This window comes from Ornithorhynchus anatinus, chromosome 1 (genome assembly GCF_004115215.2).
Source record: "Ornithorhynchus anatinus isolate Pmale09 chromosome 1, mOrnAna1.pri.v4, whole genome shotgun sequence".
NCBI lineage: Eukaryota > Metazoa > Chordata > Mammalia > Monotremata > Ornithorhynchidae > Ornithorhynchus > Ornithorhynchus anatinus.
The window spans coordinates 136228620-136244490 of record NC_041728.1 but is presented as its reverse complement, the minus strand read 5'-3'; the positions used below and the strand labels follow the sequence as shown (position 1 = coordinate 136244490).

At 46.1% G+C, this 15871-nt stretch overlaps 1 protein-coding gene across 2 annotated transcripts in view; it reads left to right on the top strand.

The window, feature by feature from the left end:
• SLC7A14 (solute carrier family 7 member 14) overlaps positions 1–15871 on the top strand; it is a 152718-nt gene that overhangs the window by 63337 nt on the left and 73510 nt on the right. The gene's annotated exons all lie outside the window — the stretch shown is intronic.

Below are 15871 nucleotides of genomic sequence, written 5' to 3'. Positions count from 1 at the left end.
CTTAGAATAGTGCTTGACACACAGTAAGTGCTTAGCAAATTAATAATTAATTAGTCCCAAATACCTCCCTCAGGCAACCCAGGTCAGAAAACCTGCCCTGACCAATCTGATGGTATTTTTTGAGCACTTACCGTGTACAGAGCACTGTACTAGAAGCTTAGGAGAGTAATAATAATTTTGGTGTTTGTTAAGCACTTACTCTGTGCCAGAAACTGTACTAAGCATTGGGGTGGATACAAGCAAATTGGGTCAGACACAGTCCCTGTCCCTGTGGAACTCACAGTCTTAATTTCCATTTTACAGATGAGGTAACTGAGGACCTGAGAAGTGAAGTGACTTGCCCAAGGTCACACAGAAGATAAATGGTGGAGCTGGGATTAGAACCCAGGTCCTTCTGACTTCCAGGCTCATATTCTATCCACTAATCCATGCTGCTTCTCTACAGAATACAGTACAGTATGACAGAGTAACATGGCTCAGTGGAAAGAGCCTGGGCTTCGGAGTCAGAGGTCATGGGTTCGACTCCCGGCTCTGCCACTTGTCAGCTGTGTGACCGTAGGCAAGTCACAACTTCTCTGTGCCTCAGTTACCTCATCTGTAAAACGGAGATTAACTGTGAGCCTCACGTGGGACAACCTGATGACCCTGTATCTATCCCAGCGCTTAGAACAGTGCTCTGCACATAGTAAGCGCTTAACAAATACCAACATTATTATTATTATACACGTTCTCTGTGCACAACAAGTTTACGGTGTAGAGGAACATCTTGTCTTATGCTGTGGCGTCATCTCCGACTCATAGCGACTTCACAGACACATCTCTCCCAGAACGCCCCACCTCCATCTGCAATCGTTCTGGCGGTGTCTACGTAGAGTTTTCCTGGTAAAAATATGGACGTGGTTTACCACTGCCCAGTAAGCTTGAACCTCCACCCTCGACTCTCTCCCGAGCCGCTGCTGCCTAGCACAGATGAGTTTTGACTTGTAGCAGATGGCTTTCCACTCGCTGGCCACTGCCCAAGCTAGGAATGGAATGGACAGGCCTCTGCTTGACTCTCCCTCCCGTAGCCGAGACTGGTAATAATAATGTTGGTATTTGTTAAGCGCTTACTATGGGCCGAGCACTGTTCTAAGCGCTGGGGGAGATACAGGGTAATCAGGTTGCCCCATATGAGGCTCACAGTTAATCCCCATTTTCCAGATGAGGGAACTGAGGCACAGAGAAGCAAAGTGACTTGCCCACAGTCACACAGCTGACAAGTGGCAGAGCCGGGAGTCGAACCCATGACCCTTGATTCCGAAGCCCAGGCTCTTTCCACTGAGAGAATTGAAACTCTCCAGGTGTGATCCTGAGAGGGCAGAGGAACGTCAGAGTAGCAGAATCTCTGGCCTTTACCGTTCCCTTTATCCTCTCTCTGAGAAGGAGGGCCTGCTGCGGGAGGTGGACAAATTCAGAGGTTCTGGGCAGGGGTAGTTGTTGGCGGGGACAACGGGGCCAGGCTGGATGGGCCCACGACCTCTTTGCTCCACCAGGAATAAAGGGAGTTTTTTTGACTGTTGTACATGCGCTGAATTGGCCTGCCGGTGAGTAGCAGGTACAAGCTCGGAGTGGGTGGATAATGCTTCAGATCGCTTTTGAAATTTGCCTTTGAAACGTATCACCCAAGATTCACACTGTGCCGTCTGTTTCCCTTTATGGCCGAAGGCTGGGAAACTGAGAGGAGATTTTTCCATGAAGCTTTGAAAAAGGTGCTAATGCCATCCTGTTCCTTTCAGGGGAGGAAAAGGTCATCACCGACTCACAGCCTGGATCAGCCCTGTTGTGTAAAGCTCCTTCTTCATCATAATAATACCGGTGCTATGAGTTATGTGCTTCCCTCACTCTAGGCTGTAAATCCGTTGTAGGCAGGAAATGTGTCTATTTATTGTTGTATTGTACTCTCCCAAGCACTTAGTACAGTGCTCTGCACACAATAAGCTCTCAGTAAACACGACTGAATGAATGAATATTAAGGATGGGGTAGATACAAAGTCATCAAGTCTCACATCGATCAATAGATAGCATTTACTGAGCGCTTACGAGTGTGGCGCACTGTGCTAAGCGCTTGGGAAAATACAATAGGACAGTGTTAGTAGAAACATTCCCTGCACACAGTGAGCTTCCAGTCTAGAGGAAAAAAGGACACTGATATAAATAAATGAATTACTGGGAGGCCCATTTATTCATTTATTATTTATTGAGCACTTACTATGTGCAGAGCACTGTCCTAAGTGTTTGGGAGAGTACAATACAACAATAAACAGACACATGCCCTGCCCGCAATGAGTTTATAGTGTACATTAGTGCTGTGGGGCTCAAGGTCTAATTAAGAAGGGTTACGGGTATCGAATCCCCATTTTGCAGATGAAGGAACTGAAGCACAGAAAAGTAAAGCGACTTGTCCGAGGTCACATGGTTGGCAAGTGGTGAGCCGGGATTCATCCATTCATTCAATCATATTTACTGAGCACTTACTGTGTGCAGAGCACTGTACTAAGTGCTTGGAAAGTACAATTGGGCAACAGATAGAGACAATCCCTACCCAACAATGGGCTCGCAGTCTAGAAGGGGGAGGCAGACAACAAAACAAAATAAGTAGGTAGGTATCAATACCATCAAAATAGATAAATAGAATTATAGATATACACACATCATTAATAAAAATAGAGTAATAAATGTGTACAAATATACACAAGTTCATTCATTCATTCATTCAATAGTATTTATTGAGCGCTTACTATGTGCAGAGCACTGTACTAAGCGCTTGGGATGAACAAGTCGGCAACAGATAGAGACAGTCCCTGCCGTTTGACGGGCTTACAGTCTAATCGGGGGAGACGGACAGACAAGAACAATGGCACTAAACAGCGTCAAGGGGAAGAACATCTCATAAAAACAATGGCAACTAAATAGAATCAAGGCGATGTACAATTCATTAACAAAATAAATAGGGTAACGAAAATATATACAGTTGAGCGGACGGGTACAGTGCTGTGGGGATGGGAAGGGAGAGGTGGAGGAGCAGAGGGAAAAGGGGAAAATGAGGCTTTAGCTGCGGAGAGGTAAAGGGGGGATGGCAGAGGGAGTAGAGGGGGAAGAGGAGAGGGAAGGCCTCTTGGGGACAAGTGCTGTGGGGGGGAAGAGGGTAGAGGAGAGGGAGGGTGTAGGGGCAATGGAGGTGGGGGAGGAGCAGAGGAAAATGGGGCTCAGTCTGGGAAGGCCTCCTGGAGGAGGTGAGCTCTCGGTAGGCTTTGAAGAGGGGAAGAGAGCTAGTTTGGCAGATGTGAGGAGGGAGGGAATTCCAGGCCAGAGGTAGGATGTGGGCCAGGGGTCGATGGAGGGACAGGCGAGAACGAGGCACAGTGAGGAGGTTAGCGGCAAAGTCTATTTAATAATTATGACATTTGTTAAGTGCTTACTATGTGCAGAGCACTGTTCTAAGCGCTGGGGGGAATATAAAGTGATCAGGTTGTCCCATGTGGGGCTCACAGTTTTCATCCCCATTTTACAGATGAGGTAACTGAGGCACAGAGAAGTGAAGTGGCTTGCAAAAAGTCACACAGCTGACAAGTGACGGAGCAGGGTTTGAACCCATGACCTCTGACTCCCAAGCCCGGGCTCTTTCCAATGAGCTCCTTCCCTATTTATTTATATTGATGCAAATGGATTAGATCCAGGTCCTCTGACTCCCAGGCCCATAGTCTTTCCACTAGGCCATGCTGCTTTTCCTAACTGCTGCTTCTTAACCCCTCATCTTCATATCTGTCACCTGTCATCTGCAGAGAGAAGGCTGCTTTTGAGCTAATCCAGGACTAGATTGACAGGCCTGTGGGAAGGAGAAGATATTTTGTCACTTACAGGTTTGAAGGTGGTAGATAACTATTTAAATCAAATAGAGCAGATTTTGAAAACCACATGGATATTAACTCCCTCTCAAATAGGAAAAAAATGGAATGAATTAAACTGAATCGAATAAAATGTGATTTTTGTTTGCCTTGGGATTTTCTGGCGGAGCTCAGAAATTGTGACCTGGGAAAGCCCGCATAGATATGAGCCTGTTGTTGGGTAGGGATTGTCTCTATCTGTTGCCAAATTGTACTTTCCAAGTGCTTAGTACACTGCTCTGCTTACAGTAAGCACTCAATAAATACAATTGAATGAATCACACTTGAGCTAATAATGACAACAATAATAATAATAATAATGATTGTGATAGTAGAGAGCCGGCCTGTATTAAGCTCCAGGCTGGATACAAGCAGATCGGGTTGGAGAGAGCCACAGTCTTAATAATAATAATAATAATGTTGGTATTTGTTAAGCGCTTACTATGTGCCGAGCACTGTTCTAAGCGCTGGGGTAAACACAGGGGAATCAGGTTGTCCCACGTGGGGCTCACAGTCTTAATCCCCATTTTACAGATGAGGGAACTGAGGCCCAGAGAAGTGAAGTGACTTGCCCACAGTCACACAGCTGACAAGTGGCAGAGCTGGGATTCGAACTCATGAGCCCTGACTCCAAAGCCCGTGCTCTTTCCACTGTGCCACGCTGCTTCCCATTTTAATCCTTAATTTTTAGTCTTAATCCCCATTTTACAGATGAGGTAACTGAGGAACAGAGAAGTGAAGTGACTTGCCCAAGGTCACACTGCAGACAAGTGGCAGAGAAGGGATTAGAACCCAGATTATTCTGGCTCCCAGGCCTGTGCTCTATCCACTAGGCCACGCATGGACTGCAAAAACTCTGAGCCTTTGGCAGTATTTGGATTTTGCCTCTACGTTACCTCTGCTCATGCTCTGCAGTCATGAAATGCATTCCCGTCACCTTATTTATTTATTGTGTGTAGAGACTGTACTAAGCGCTTGGGAGAGCAGACTATAACAGAGTAAGTAGGCACGTTCCCTATCTCCCACGTGCTCCGGTGTGAAATTTGGAAGTAATGTCAACTGCGATTCGGGTGTCTCCCAGGAAAGACAGCAGCTCGAACAAGAAGAGTTCATCTGAAAATTTCCCACACTGTGAGATCCATGACATTAAGTGCATTACCTTAGGGGAAGAAAAGTGTGAATAACTCAGCAGGGATCCAATTAGTTGAAAAATTCTATTTAAATTAAAATCCTTCAGTATGCAAGAGAGGAAACCCCTATACCCCAGCTCTTCCCCACTCCAACTAAAGCCCTATTAGGAAAATGTTCCATAGATAAAATACATTTTGGTGGAGCCATCTAAATTAATACCAAGTTATTTAGAGATTTCTGTGAGTAGCAGACAATCCGCTACAAGAGAAAACTCATGGGAAACAGTCAAGGGCGGAGTCTCGAACTGACTGCATGGAAGGAGGCAGTGGCCAACCGCTTCCGTATTTTTACCAAGTCTCTGGATCCACTACCAGAACGATGGCCGATGGAGGTGGGGCGTTCCGGGAGAGATATGTCCATGGAGTCGCTATGGGTCGGAGACGACTCGAGGGCATGAGACAAGACCCTGTGATGAGGATTGATCATTTGGGATGGAAAGGTTTCATATCTGCCTGTTAGACTCCCTCCCTGTGAATTGGAAAAGCAGGCTGGATTCACGTGCTTTAGGATCTTTTTATTCATAACAAAATTCCTAGATGATTCCCAGGTAGATAATGGTAACTTTATCTGAAATATCTAGATAATTTTTAAGAATTCGGTTCATTAGCACATAAAGCTTCTTGTTCAATCTAATTATGCCTAATATGACACCAAGAGCTCAGTCTCAATGTCGCCTCTCTCTCTGCTCAAAGTCCCTGTCAATTTGGCCACTCTTGAGGTAATAATAATATTTTTTGGTATTTGTTCAGCACTTTCTAAATGCTAGGCACTGTACTAAGTCCTGGGGTTGATATAACATAATCAGGTCCCACATGGGGCTCACAGTCAAAGTAAGAAGAGAGAGAACAGAACCGACCTCAACTTGAGCAATATAGCATAGTAAATAGAGCATGGGCACAGGCCTGGGTGTCAGAAGGTCATGGGTTCTATTCCCAACTCTGCTACTTAATAATAATAATTATGGTATTTGTTAAGAGCTTCTATGTGCCAGACACTTTACTAAACACTGGGGTGGTTACAGACAAATAGAGTTGGACACATCCCCTGTCCACGTAGGGCTCACAGTCTCAATCCCCATTTTCAGATGAGGTAAATGAGGCCCAGAGAAGTGAAGTGACTTGCCCAAGGTCCACAGCAGAGAAATGGCAGGGCAGGGATTAGAAGCCATAACCTTCGGTCTCCCAGGCCCGTGATCTATCCACTACGCCATGCTGCTTCTGTAAGCCCATCATTTGGCAGGGAGTGTCTCTATCTGTTGCTGAATTGTACATTCCAAGCACTTAGTACAGTGCTCTGCACATAGTAAGTGCTCAATAAATACTATTGAATGAATGCTTCTCACTTCTCACTCACTTCTCTTCTCTGAGACTCAGTTATCTCATCTGTAAAATGGGGAATAAGACTATGAGGCCTACGTGGGACAGGGACTGTGTCCAACCTGATCTGCTTGTATCCACTGCCTTTAATAAGGCTTTGAAAGTGGGGAGAGTGGTCATCTCTCGGATAGGCAGGGAGAGGGCATTTCGGGCCAGAAGCAAGATGTGGACAAGAGGTCAGCAGAGAGATAGGCAAGATCGAGGTACAGTGAGTAGGTTGGCATTAGAGGAGCCTAGTGTGTGGTTTGGTTATAGTAGGAAAGCCACAGGGTAAGGTGGGGACCGGGGAAGGGGGTGGGGGAGTCGGGAGGCAAGATAATTGAATGCTTTAAAGTCAATGGTAAAGAGTTTCTGTTCGATATGGAGGTGGATGGGCAATCGCTGGAGGTCCTTGAGGAGTGGGGAAGAATGACTGAACGCTTTTGTAGAAAAATGATCTAAGCAGTCGAATGAGGTATGAACTGGAGTGAGGACAGACAGGAAGCAGGGAGGTCAGCAAGGAGGCTGATGCAATAATCAAGGTGGGATAGGATAAGTGTTTGGATTAACACGATAGCAGAGGAAAGGGCAGATTTTAGCGATGTTGTGAAGATTGAACAAACCCCCTCCAATTTTCCAAAGTCATCATTCCCCCTTCGTTCTCCGTACCCAATCTATCTTTAGTCGACACTCAAATCGAAGCCCTCGATTTCTCCCTCTCCCTGAACTCAACTTCCACGCTCTCCTGCCCCTCCATTGATCTTGTACCCCCAAGCAGATGCTCGAGCTGTGGCGCTCCTGGCAGAAATCCATGTAACACCAGGCTAACTTCATCCATCTCAAACTCCTTCTCACCTATTTAACTCTGCCCTCTCCTGTGTTGAGCAACAATCCTTTACCATACTCCCCTGCTCCATTGCCCATGCCAGTTGTTCCAGTCTTTTAATTTCTTCCTCAAATACCCACCTCCCCATCTCCCCTATCCCGTGCCCAGAATCACCTTGCCACCTATTTCATCGTTAAAGTTGAAATCATCAGTCCTGGACCTCTCCGATCCTATCCTCTCCTTCCCTTTTCTTTCACACCTCCCTTCCCAGCAGTATCTTAAGAGGAAATCACCCACCTCCTTTCAAATACTGCCCCTCCACCAGCATCTCCGACCCTATCCCTTCATAAAAAACTCACCCGCTTACATCTTCCTTCCCAGCTGGCCAACTTCAACTGTTCAATTTCCAGTGGCTCCTTTTCCACTGCTTTCAAACATGTTCATGTATCCTCTATCCTAAAAGGAACCCCTCCCTTGACCCCACAACTCCTTCCAGTTATTGTCCCATCTCCCTCCTACCTTTCCTTTCCAAACGCCTCAAGCAAATTGTTTAAACCTGCCATTTCCCCTTCCTCTCCTCCAAGTCTCTCCTTGACCCCCTCTGTAATCTGACTTCCACCAACTCTACAGAAACTCTTCTTTCTAATTTCAACAATAACCTCCTTCCAACCAAATCCAACTGCCACTATCCTAATTCTCATTCATTCAATCATATTTGTTGAGAGCTTACTGTGTGCAGAGCACTGTACTAAGCAGTTGGGAAGTACAGTTCAGCAACAAATAGAGACAATCCCTGCCCACAGTAGGCTCACGGCCTAGAACAGCATGGCTCAGTGGAAGGAGCATGGGCTTTGGAGTCAGAGGTCATGGGTTCGAATCCTAGCTCTGCCACTTGTCAGCTGTGTGACTGTGGGCAAGTCACTTAACTTCTCTCTGCCTCAGTTACCTCATTTGTAAAATGGGGATTAAGACTGTGAGCCCCACGTGGGACAATCTGATTTCCCTGTGTCTACCCCAGCGCTTAGAACAGTGCTCTGCACATAGTAAGCGCTTAACAAATACCAACATTATTAGAAGCGGGGAGACAGACATCAAAACAAGTAAACAGGCATCAGTAGCATCATTATAAATAAATAGATTTATAGATATATACCCATCATTAATAAAAATAAATAGATCTCTGACCTTTCTGCTGTCTTTGACACTGTGAACTACCCTGTTCTCCTGGGAACACTTCTCTCCTCAGCTCCAGTCCATTTCTGGTTCTCCTCCTATCTTCTCAATCTCTTTCACCAGCTCCTCCTCTGCCTCCCGCCCTCTGACTTTGAGAGTCCTTCAGGGTTCACTTAGGAGTCCCCTTCTATTCTCCGTCTACACCCACACCCTAGAAGAACTCATTCACTAACAGAGCTTCAACTACCATTTCTACTTGAATCATTCCTAAATTTACTTCCCTAGTTCTGACCACCCTTCTTCCCTGCAGTTTGCATTTCCTCCTGCCTTCGGGACGTCTCTACCCAGAAGTCCCGCTGACACCTCTAACTTAACATGTCCAAAACCGAACACCTCATAACAGTAATAATCACTGTGTGTTCTGTTTTGGGAACCGAAGAAGAAGGCTAGCAGGCCACAGACTAGAGCGTGTGGAGATGTTACAGAGTTCAGAAGGATTTTGTGCCCAGTCTGATTTTAAAAAGTAGGTAGTTCAGAAACCCGACTTTGGGGGTGATCTTGATGATACGGTCACCTCAACATCGATTTCACTACCTATCTGTTCTTTCACTTGATTCTTTGACATGGCATCTTTCTTGAGTTTAAAATGGTGTTTTGAAAACAGGCTTGTGCCAGACACTGCAGCTCTGGGGTGGATACAAGCAGATTGGGTTGGACACAGTCACTGTCCCACAGGGGGCTCAGTCTCTATCCCCGTTTTACAGATGAGGTAACTGGTAAAGTGATTTGCCCAAGATCACTCAGCAGACAAGTGGTGAAATCGGGATTGAAACTTCATCTTCCCACCCAAACCCTCTCAATCAGTCAATTAATCAATGGTATTTATTGAGCACTTACTGTAGGCAGAGCACTGTACTAAGCACTTAGGAGAGAAGACAAGTTCCTGCCCCCACAAGTTTAGTCTAGAGTGCCTGTGTGCTACAGTCTGTCTACAGCCTCTAAAATCTGTCTTCCCCACAACTTTCCCATCATTGTAATAATAACTGTGGCATTTGTAAAGTGCTACGTGACAAGCATTGTACTGAACGGTGGAATAGATACAAGAAAATAAGGTCAGACACAGTCCCTGTCCCACCCCTACCTCTAACGGGAAGGAGAACGGGTACTGAATCTCTGTTTTAAAGGTGAAGAAACTGAGGCACTGAGAAGTTAAGTGACTGGCCCAAAGTCACACAGCGGGCAAGTGACAGAGCCGGGATTGGAATCCAGGTTCCCTGACTCCCAGGCCACCACCATATTCCCTGTCTCACAAGCCCATAACCTTGACGTTATCCTTGACTCATCTCTCTCATTCAACCCAAATATTCAGTCTGTCACCAAATCCCGTTGGTTCTACCTTCACAGCGTCACTAAAATCCGCCACTCTCCATCCAAACTGCTGCTATGTAGATCCAACCAGCCCACTTTGACTACTGGGTCAGCCTCCTCTTTGACCCTGAGTTGTGAGCCTCGTGATGGATAAAGGAGTGTGTTTAATTCCCACCTCACCCAGAACTTAATACTGTGCCCTGCGAACAGTAAGTGCTTAATAAATACTATTCTATTACTACTACTTGACCTCCCTGCCACCCGCCTCGGTCTCATCTATCTCGCTGTTGACCCCTTGCCCACATTCTCCCTCTGCCCTGGAACTCCCTACCCCTTCATATCCAACAGTCCACTACTCTCCCCCTTCAAAGCCCTCCTAAAATTCTTCCTTGCCTATGCTTCTGATCTGAAGCACTTTTTAGTTACCCACCCTCAGCCCCATGGCACTTATGTACATATCCATTTCCCCTATCCATAATTTATGTTAATGTCTATCTCCCCCTCTAGGCCTAGAGAACTCTTTTTTAAATGGTGCTTGTTAAACACTTGCTATGTGCTAGGCACTTTTTTAAGTGTGGGGGTGGATAGAAGCTAATCAGGTTGGACACAGTCCCTGTCCCACATGGGACTCGTGGTCTTAATCCCCATCTTTCACATGAAGTAACTGAGGCACAGAGAAGTTAAGTGACTTGCCCAAGGTTGCACGGAAGTCAGGTGGTGGAGCCGGGATTAGAACCCAGGTCTTATTTTTAGGCAAGGATCATGCACACCCACTATTGTGTTACACTCTCCTAAGCACTTAATACAGGGCTCTGCACACAGTAAACACTCAATAAATGCCACTGATTGATTACCTGACTGATAAAGGCCACCACACCTCATCTGACTGAAGGTTTGTCTCCCTGTCTCCTCTCCCAAACCCACATCCACTGTTCTGGGCATTTTTTTATGGTATTTGTTAAACATTTACTATGTGCCAGGTACTGCATTAAGCGCTGGGGTGGATACAAGCTAATCACGTTGGACACAGTCCATGTACCACACGGGGCTCACAGTCTTACTCCCCATCTTGCAGATGAGGTAACTGAGATAACAGAGAAGTGAAGTGCCGTGCCCGAGGTCCCGCTGCAGACAAGTGGTGGAGCCAGGATTAGAACCCAGGTCCTTCTGACTCCCAAGACTGTGCACTATCCGCTAGGCCATGCTGCTTCTCGCTGCTGTCTCAGTCATCACTCCCTCCCATGGCCCCTCTGTGGCCCCAGGGTCTGCCCGTGAAGGCGTCTGGTCCTCCCCAAAGTGCCGGTGTCCAGTACAGACCCCAGAGTCGGGCCCAAAGGGCCGGAGACTAACTGCAGCACAAATTAAACCCTGAGATCAAGTCCCCGCAGTTGTCAAAGTCCTTTAATCTTTCAGATTTTTTGGTTCAGGAATCAAAAACTGCCTCTAGCACTATCGGCCTTGGGGAAAGCATTTGGAAAGTTTTTGAAAAAATTAATTTTGTACCACAAAATTTGAAAAAAATTAATCTCCTCCTCTTAACCTCAGAGGTACCCCCCTGCCAAACTTGAACGGTTTTGTCACATCTCTGAGGTTCTGTTAATTTCCACATCTCTGAGGTTCCGATAATTGAGAGAGGGATTCGCGAGCATCATTTGCTACAAAATGAGAGAAACAGTCAGTATTTTTCTTGGCTGGGATTGGGTCCTCCAGAAGCCACTCACAAAGCCCGAGGATTTGCTGTTCCAATCCACCGGGGTTCCTTGGTAAAAGAGTACGTTAAAAACACATTGGCAAAATTATTTCAGGACGGGGAGGAGGTCTCAGAGGAAACAGTGTTTCATGACCTCAGCAGGTTCCAGAAGAAAAACATTCCTATTTGAAGTCACTGGGGAAAACAATATGTCAAGAAATGACTTCTGCAATCCCCAGTGAGGGGTGAGTGTCATGCTATAATAATAATAATAATAATAATTATGGTATTTGTTAAGCGCTTACTATGTGCAGAGCCCTGTTCTAAGCTCTGGGGTAGATACAGGATACTCAGATTGTCCCACGTAGGGCTCACATTTTTTAATCCCCATTTTTGCAGATGAGGGAACTGAGGCCCAGAGCAATGAAGTGACTTACCCAAGGTCACACAGCAGACAAGTGGCGGAGCCGGGATTAGAACCCATGACCTCTGACTCCCAAGCCTGGGCTCTTTCCACCGAGCCATGCTGCTATAAAACCATAATAATAATAATAAAGATATTTGTCAAGCCCTGCTCTGTACCAAGCACTGTACTAAACGTTGAGGTGGATACAAAATAATCAGGTCCCACATGAGGCTCATAGTCTAGGTAGGAGGGAAAGCAGGCACTGAATGCCATTTTGTAGGTGAGAGAACTGAGGCAAAGAGATGTCCTCTAAACTGTAAGGTCACTGTGGGCAGGAAACGTATACCAACTCTGTTCTATGGTGGTCTCCCAAGCGCTTAGTACAGTGCTCTGTACTTGACTGATTGATTGACTGAAGTGACTTGCCCGAAGTCACACAGAAGGTAAGTAGAGGAGCTGGTATTCGAACGTAGGTCTTCTGACTCCCAGGCTCTTTCCACTATCCTCCTACTGTAGTCCAGTGGAAAGAGCGAGGGCCTGGGAGTTATGAGGCCTGGGTTTTAGTCCCCGATCTCCGACTACCTGCTGGGCGATCTTGGGCAAGTGCCTCAGTTTCTTCATCTGTAAAATGGGGAAAAGATGCCTGGTCTCCACCCCTTCTTGGACTTTTATCCCCACGTGAGACAGAGACTATGTCTCATTCATTCATGCATTCACTCAATCGTATTTATTGTTTACTCTGTGCAGAACACTGTATTAAGCACTTGGAACGTACAATTTGGCAACAGATAGAGACAATCCCTGCCCAACAACAGATTCACAGTCTCATCTGATTATCCTGTGCATATTTCAGTGCTTCGCATAGAGCGTGGCACATAGTAAACACTTAATAAATACCATCATTTTTATTATTTATTAAGTGGGAGCTTTCACTACATAGGCCAGTGGTTTTCAACTGTTTATGTCCAACTGACTGGCAAAAGGTTACTGCCAATTTCTCTTTGACTGTAGGAAAACAGGGGCAGCAAGCACTTAGTACAGTGTCTGGCATGTAGTAAGCGCTTAATAAATACCATTTTTTTAAAAATAGTCAAAAGCCACAGCCAATACCCAAGTAGCTGTTGCTGATGTGGAAGTCATCACAGCCAATCACAACCCTCACTTTCCCTAGCCTTGACTCCCTCACACCTCTCAAACAAGCAATTGCATTTAATCAATAAATCATCAATCGTGTTTATTGAGGGCTTACCATAAGCAGACCATTTACTAAGCGCTTGGGAGGGTACAATATAACAGAGTTGGTAGACACATCCCCTGCCCACTTCGAGCTTAAACCCCATCAGATCCAAACTCAAGCCTATTATTAGGAAGCACTCATCCCTACAGATTACTTCCTTCAAGGAAGGAAATCTCTTCTTTATCCAGCAAAAACTCCTCACTATTGGCTTTAAAGCTGTCCATCCCCTTACCCCCTCCTACCTCATCTCCCCTCTCTCCTTCTCCAGCCCAGCCCACACACTCCGCTCCTCTGGTGCCTCTCACCTCCTCACGGGGCCTCGTTCTCTCCTGTCCCGCCGTTGACCCCTGGCTCATGTCCTGCCTCCAGCCTGGAATGCCCTCCCTCCTCAAATCCACCAAACTAGCACACTAGCCCCCTTCGAAGCCCTACTAAAAGCTCACCTCCTCCAAGAGGTCTCCCGGACTAAGCCCCCCTTTTTCTCAGCTTCCCCTCCCCTCCCCATCGCCCCCACTCCCTCCTTCTGCTCTATCCACCTCCCCGCCCCACAGGATTTGTGTGTATATATGTACATATTTATTTTATTAATGATGTGTATATATCTATAATTCTATTTATTTATATTGATGCTATTGATGCCTGTTTACTTGTTTTGTTGTCTGTCTTCTCCCTTCTAGACTGTGAGCCCTTTGTGGGCAGGGATTGTCTCTACTTATTGTTGAATTGTACTTTCCAAGCACTTAGTACAGTGCTCTGCACACAGTAAGTACTCAATAAATACGATTGAAAGAATGAATGAATGGCTCTTCCCTGGGGTGTTTGTTTATACCTTCCCCCCGGCCTGTGCTCCCCATCACCTCTCTACTGGGGCAGTTTCGGGTAACCACAGTTCAGCCGTGGATCTCAAACCAACCCTCAATCACTGATTGAGCGCTTACTGTGTAGAGCACCGTACTAAACGCTTGGGAGAGTACAATGTAACAGAGTTGGGAGACACATTCCCTGTCCACGGCGAGCCTCTATGGATTTAACGTGACCTTTCTTGGCCCCTGGAGTGTGGCCCAGTTATAGAAACACGGTGGATCACTTCCTTCTGCTGGAAATATTATCTTATCTCGACTTCACTGACGTAGTCCTCTCCTGTTTCTCCTCCTATCTCTCTGAGGGCTCCTTCTCAATCTCTTTCTCAGGCTCCTCCTCTGCCTCCGACCCTCTGACCCTGGGGGGTCCCTGAAGGCTCAGTTCTGGGTCCCCTTCTATTCTCCATCTAAACCCACTTCCTTGGAAAATTCATTCACTCCCATGGCTTCAACTACCATCTTTACACAGATGACTCCCAAATTTATCCCTTCAGCCCTGACACCTCCCCTTCTCTGCAGTTTCTCACTTCTTCCTGCCTTCAGGACACCTCTACCTGGATATCACAGTGACACTTTAAACATGCCCAAAACAGAACTTCTCGTCATCCCACCCAAACCCTGTCCTCCCACTGTCTTTCCCGTCACTGTATACAATGCTACTCTCCTCCCTATCTAACAAGCCAGTAAGCTTGGCATTATCCTCAATGCATCTCTCTCATTCAACCCACATATTCAGTCTGTCACAAATCCTGACAGTTCTATCTTCACAACATCACTAAAATCCACACTTTCCTCTCCATCCAAATTGCTACTGTGCTGATCCAAGAACTTAATTTCATCAGTCTCCCGGCTGATCTCCCTTGCCTCATCTCTCTCTCCGTTCCAGGCTTTACTTCACTCTTAGATCACTTTTCTAAAAAAATTCAGATCGTGTCTCCCCACTCCTCAAGAACCTCCAATGGATTCCCATCCACCTCCACATTGCACAAAAATTCCTTACCATTGGTTTTAAATCACTCAATCAGCTCTCCTCTTCCTAACTTACCTCACTTGATTTCCTACAACAGTCCAGCCTGCACACTCTGCTCCTCTAGTTCCAGCTTGCTCACCGTACCTCGATCTCATCTATGTTGCCACTGACCCCATCCCACGTTCCCCCTCTCACCTGGAACTCCCACCCCCTCCATATATGACAAATCACCTCTTTCCCCACCTTCAAAGCTTTATTAAAATCTCATGAAGCCTCTGATTAAGCCTTCTTTTCCCCTAATCCCTCTCCCTTCTGCATCTCCTATGCACTTGAATCTGTATACAGTGCATATATCTGCATGAATTTGCATAAAGCTTTGATATTCACCCCATCCTCAGCACCCCCAGCACTCATGTATATATATCTCATTTATTTATATTAATAATAATAATAATAATAATTGTGTTTTTGTTAAGCGCTTACTATGTGCCAGGCACTGTCCTAAGCGCTGGGGTGGATATAAGCAAATTGGGTTGGACACAGTTCCTGTCCTACCTGGGGCTCAAAGTCTCAGTCACCATTTTAGAGATAAGGGAAACAGAGGCCCAGAGAAGTGAAGTGACTTGTCCAAAGTCACACAGCAGACAAGTGGCAGAGTCAGGATTAGAAGCCATGACCTTCTAACCCTATGCCTTATTCACTATGCCATGCTGCTTCTCCATGATTCCCCCTCTAGACTATGAGCTCCTTGTGAGCAGGGAAAGTGTCTACCAACTCTCTTGTATTTTCCTAGGTGCTTACTACAGTGTCCTGCACGTACTTATTATTATGATGATTACGCGCCCTCAAATTTTTTCCTATTTATAACAACT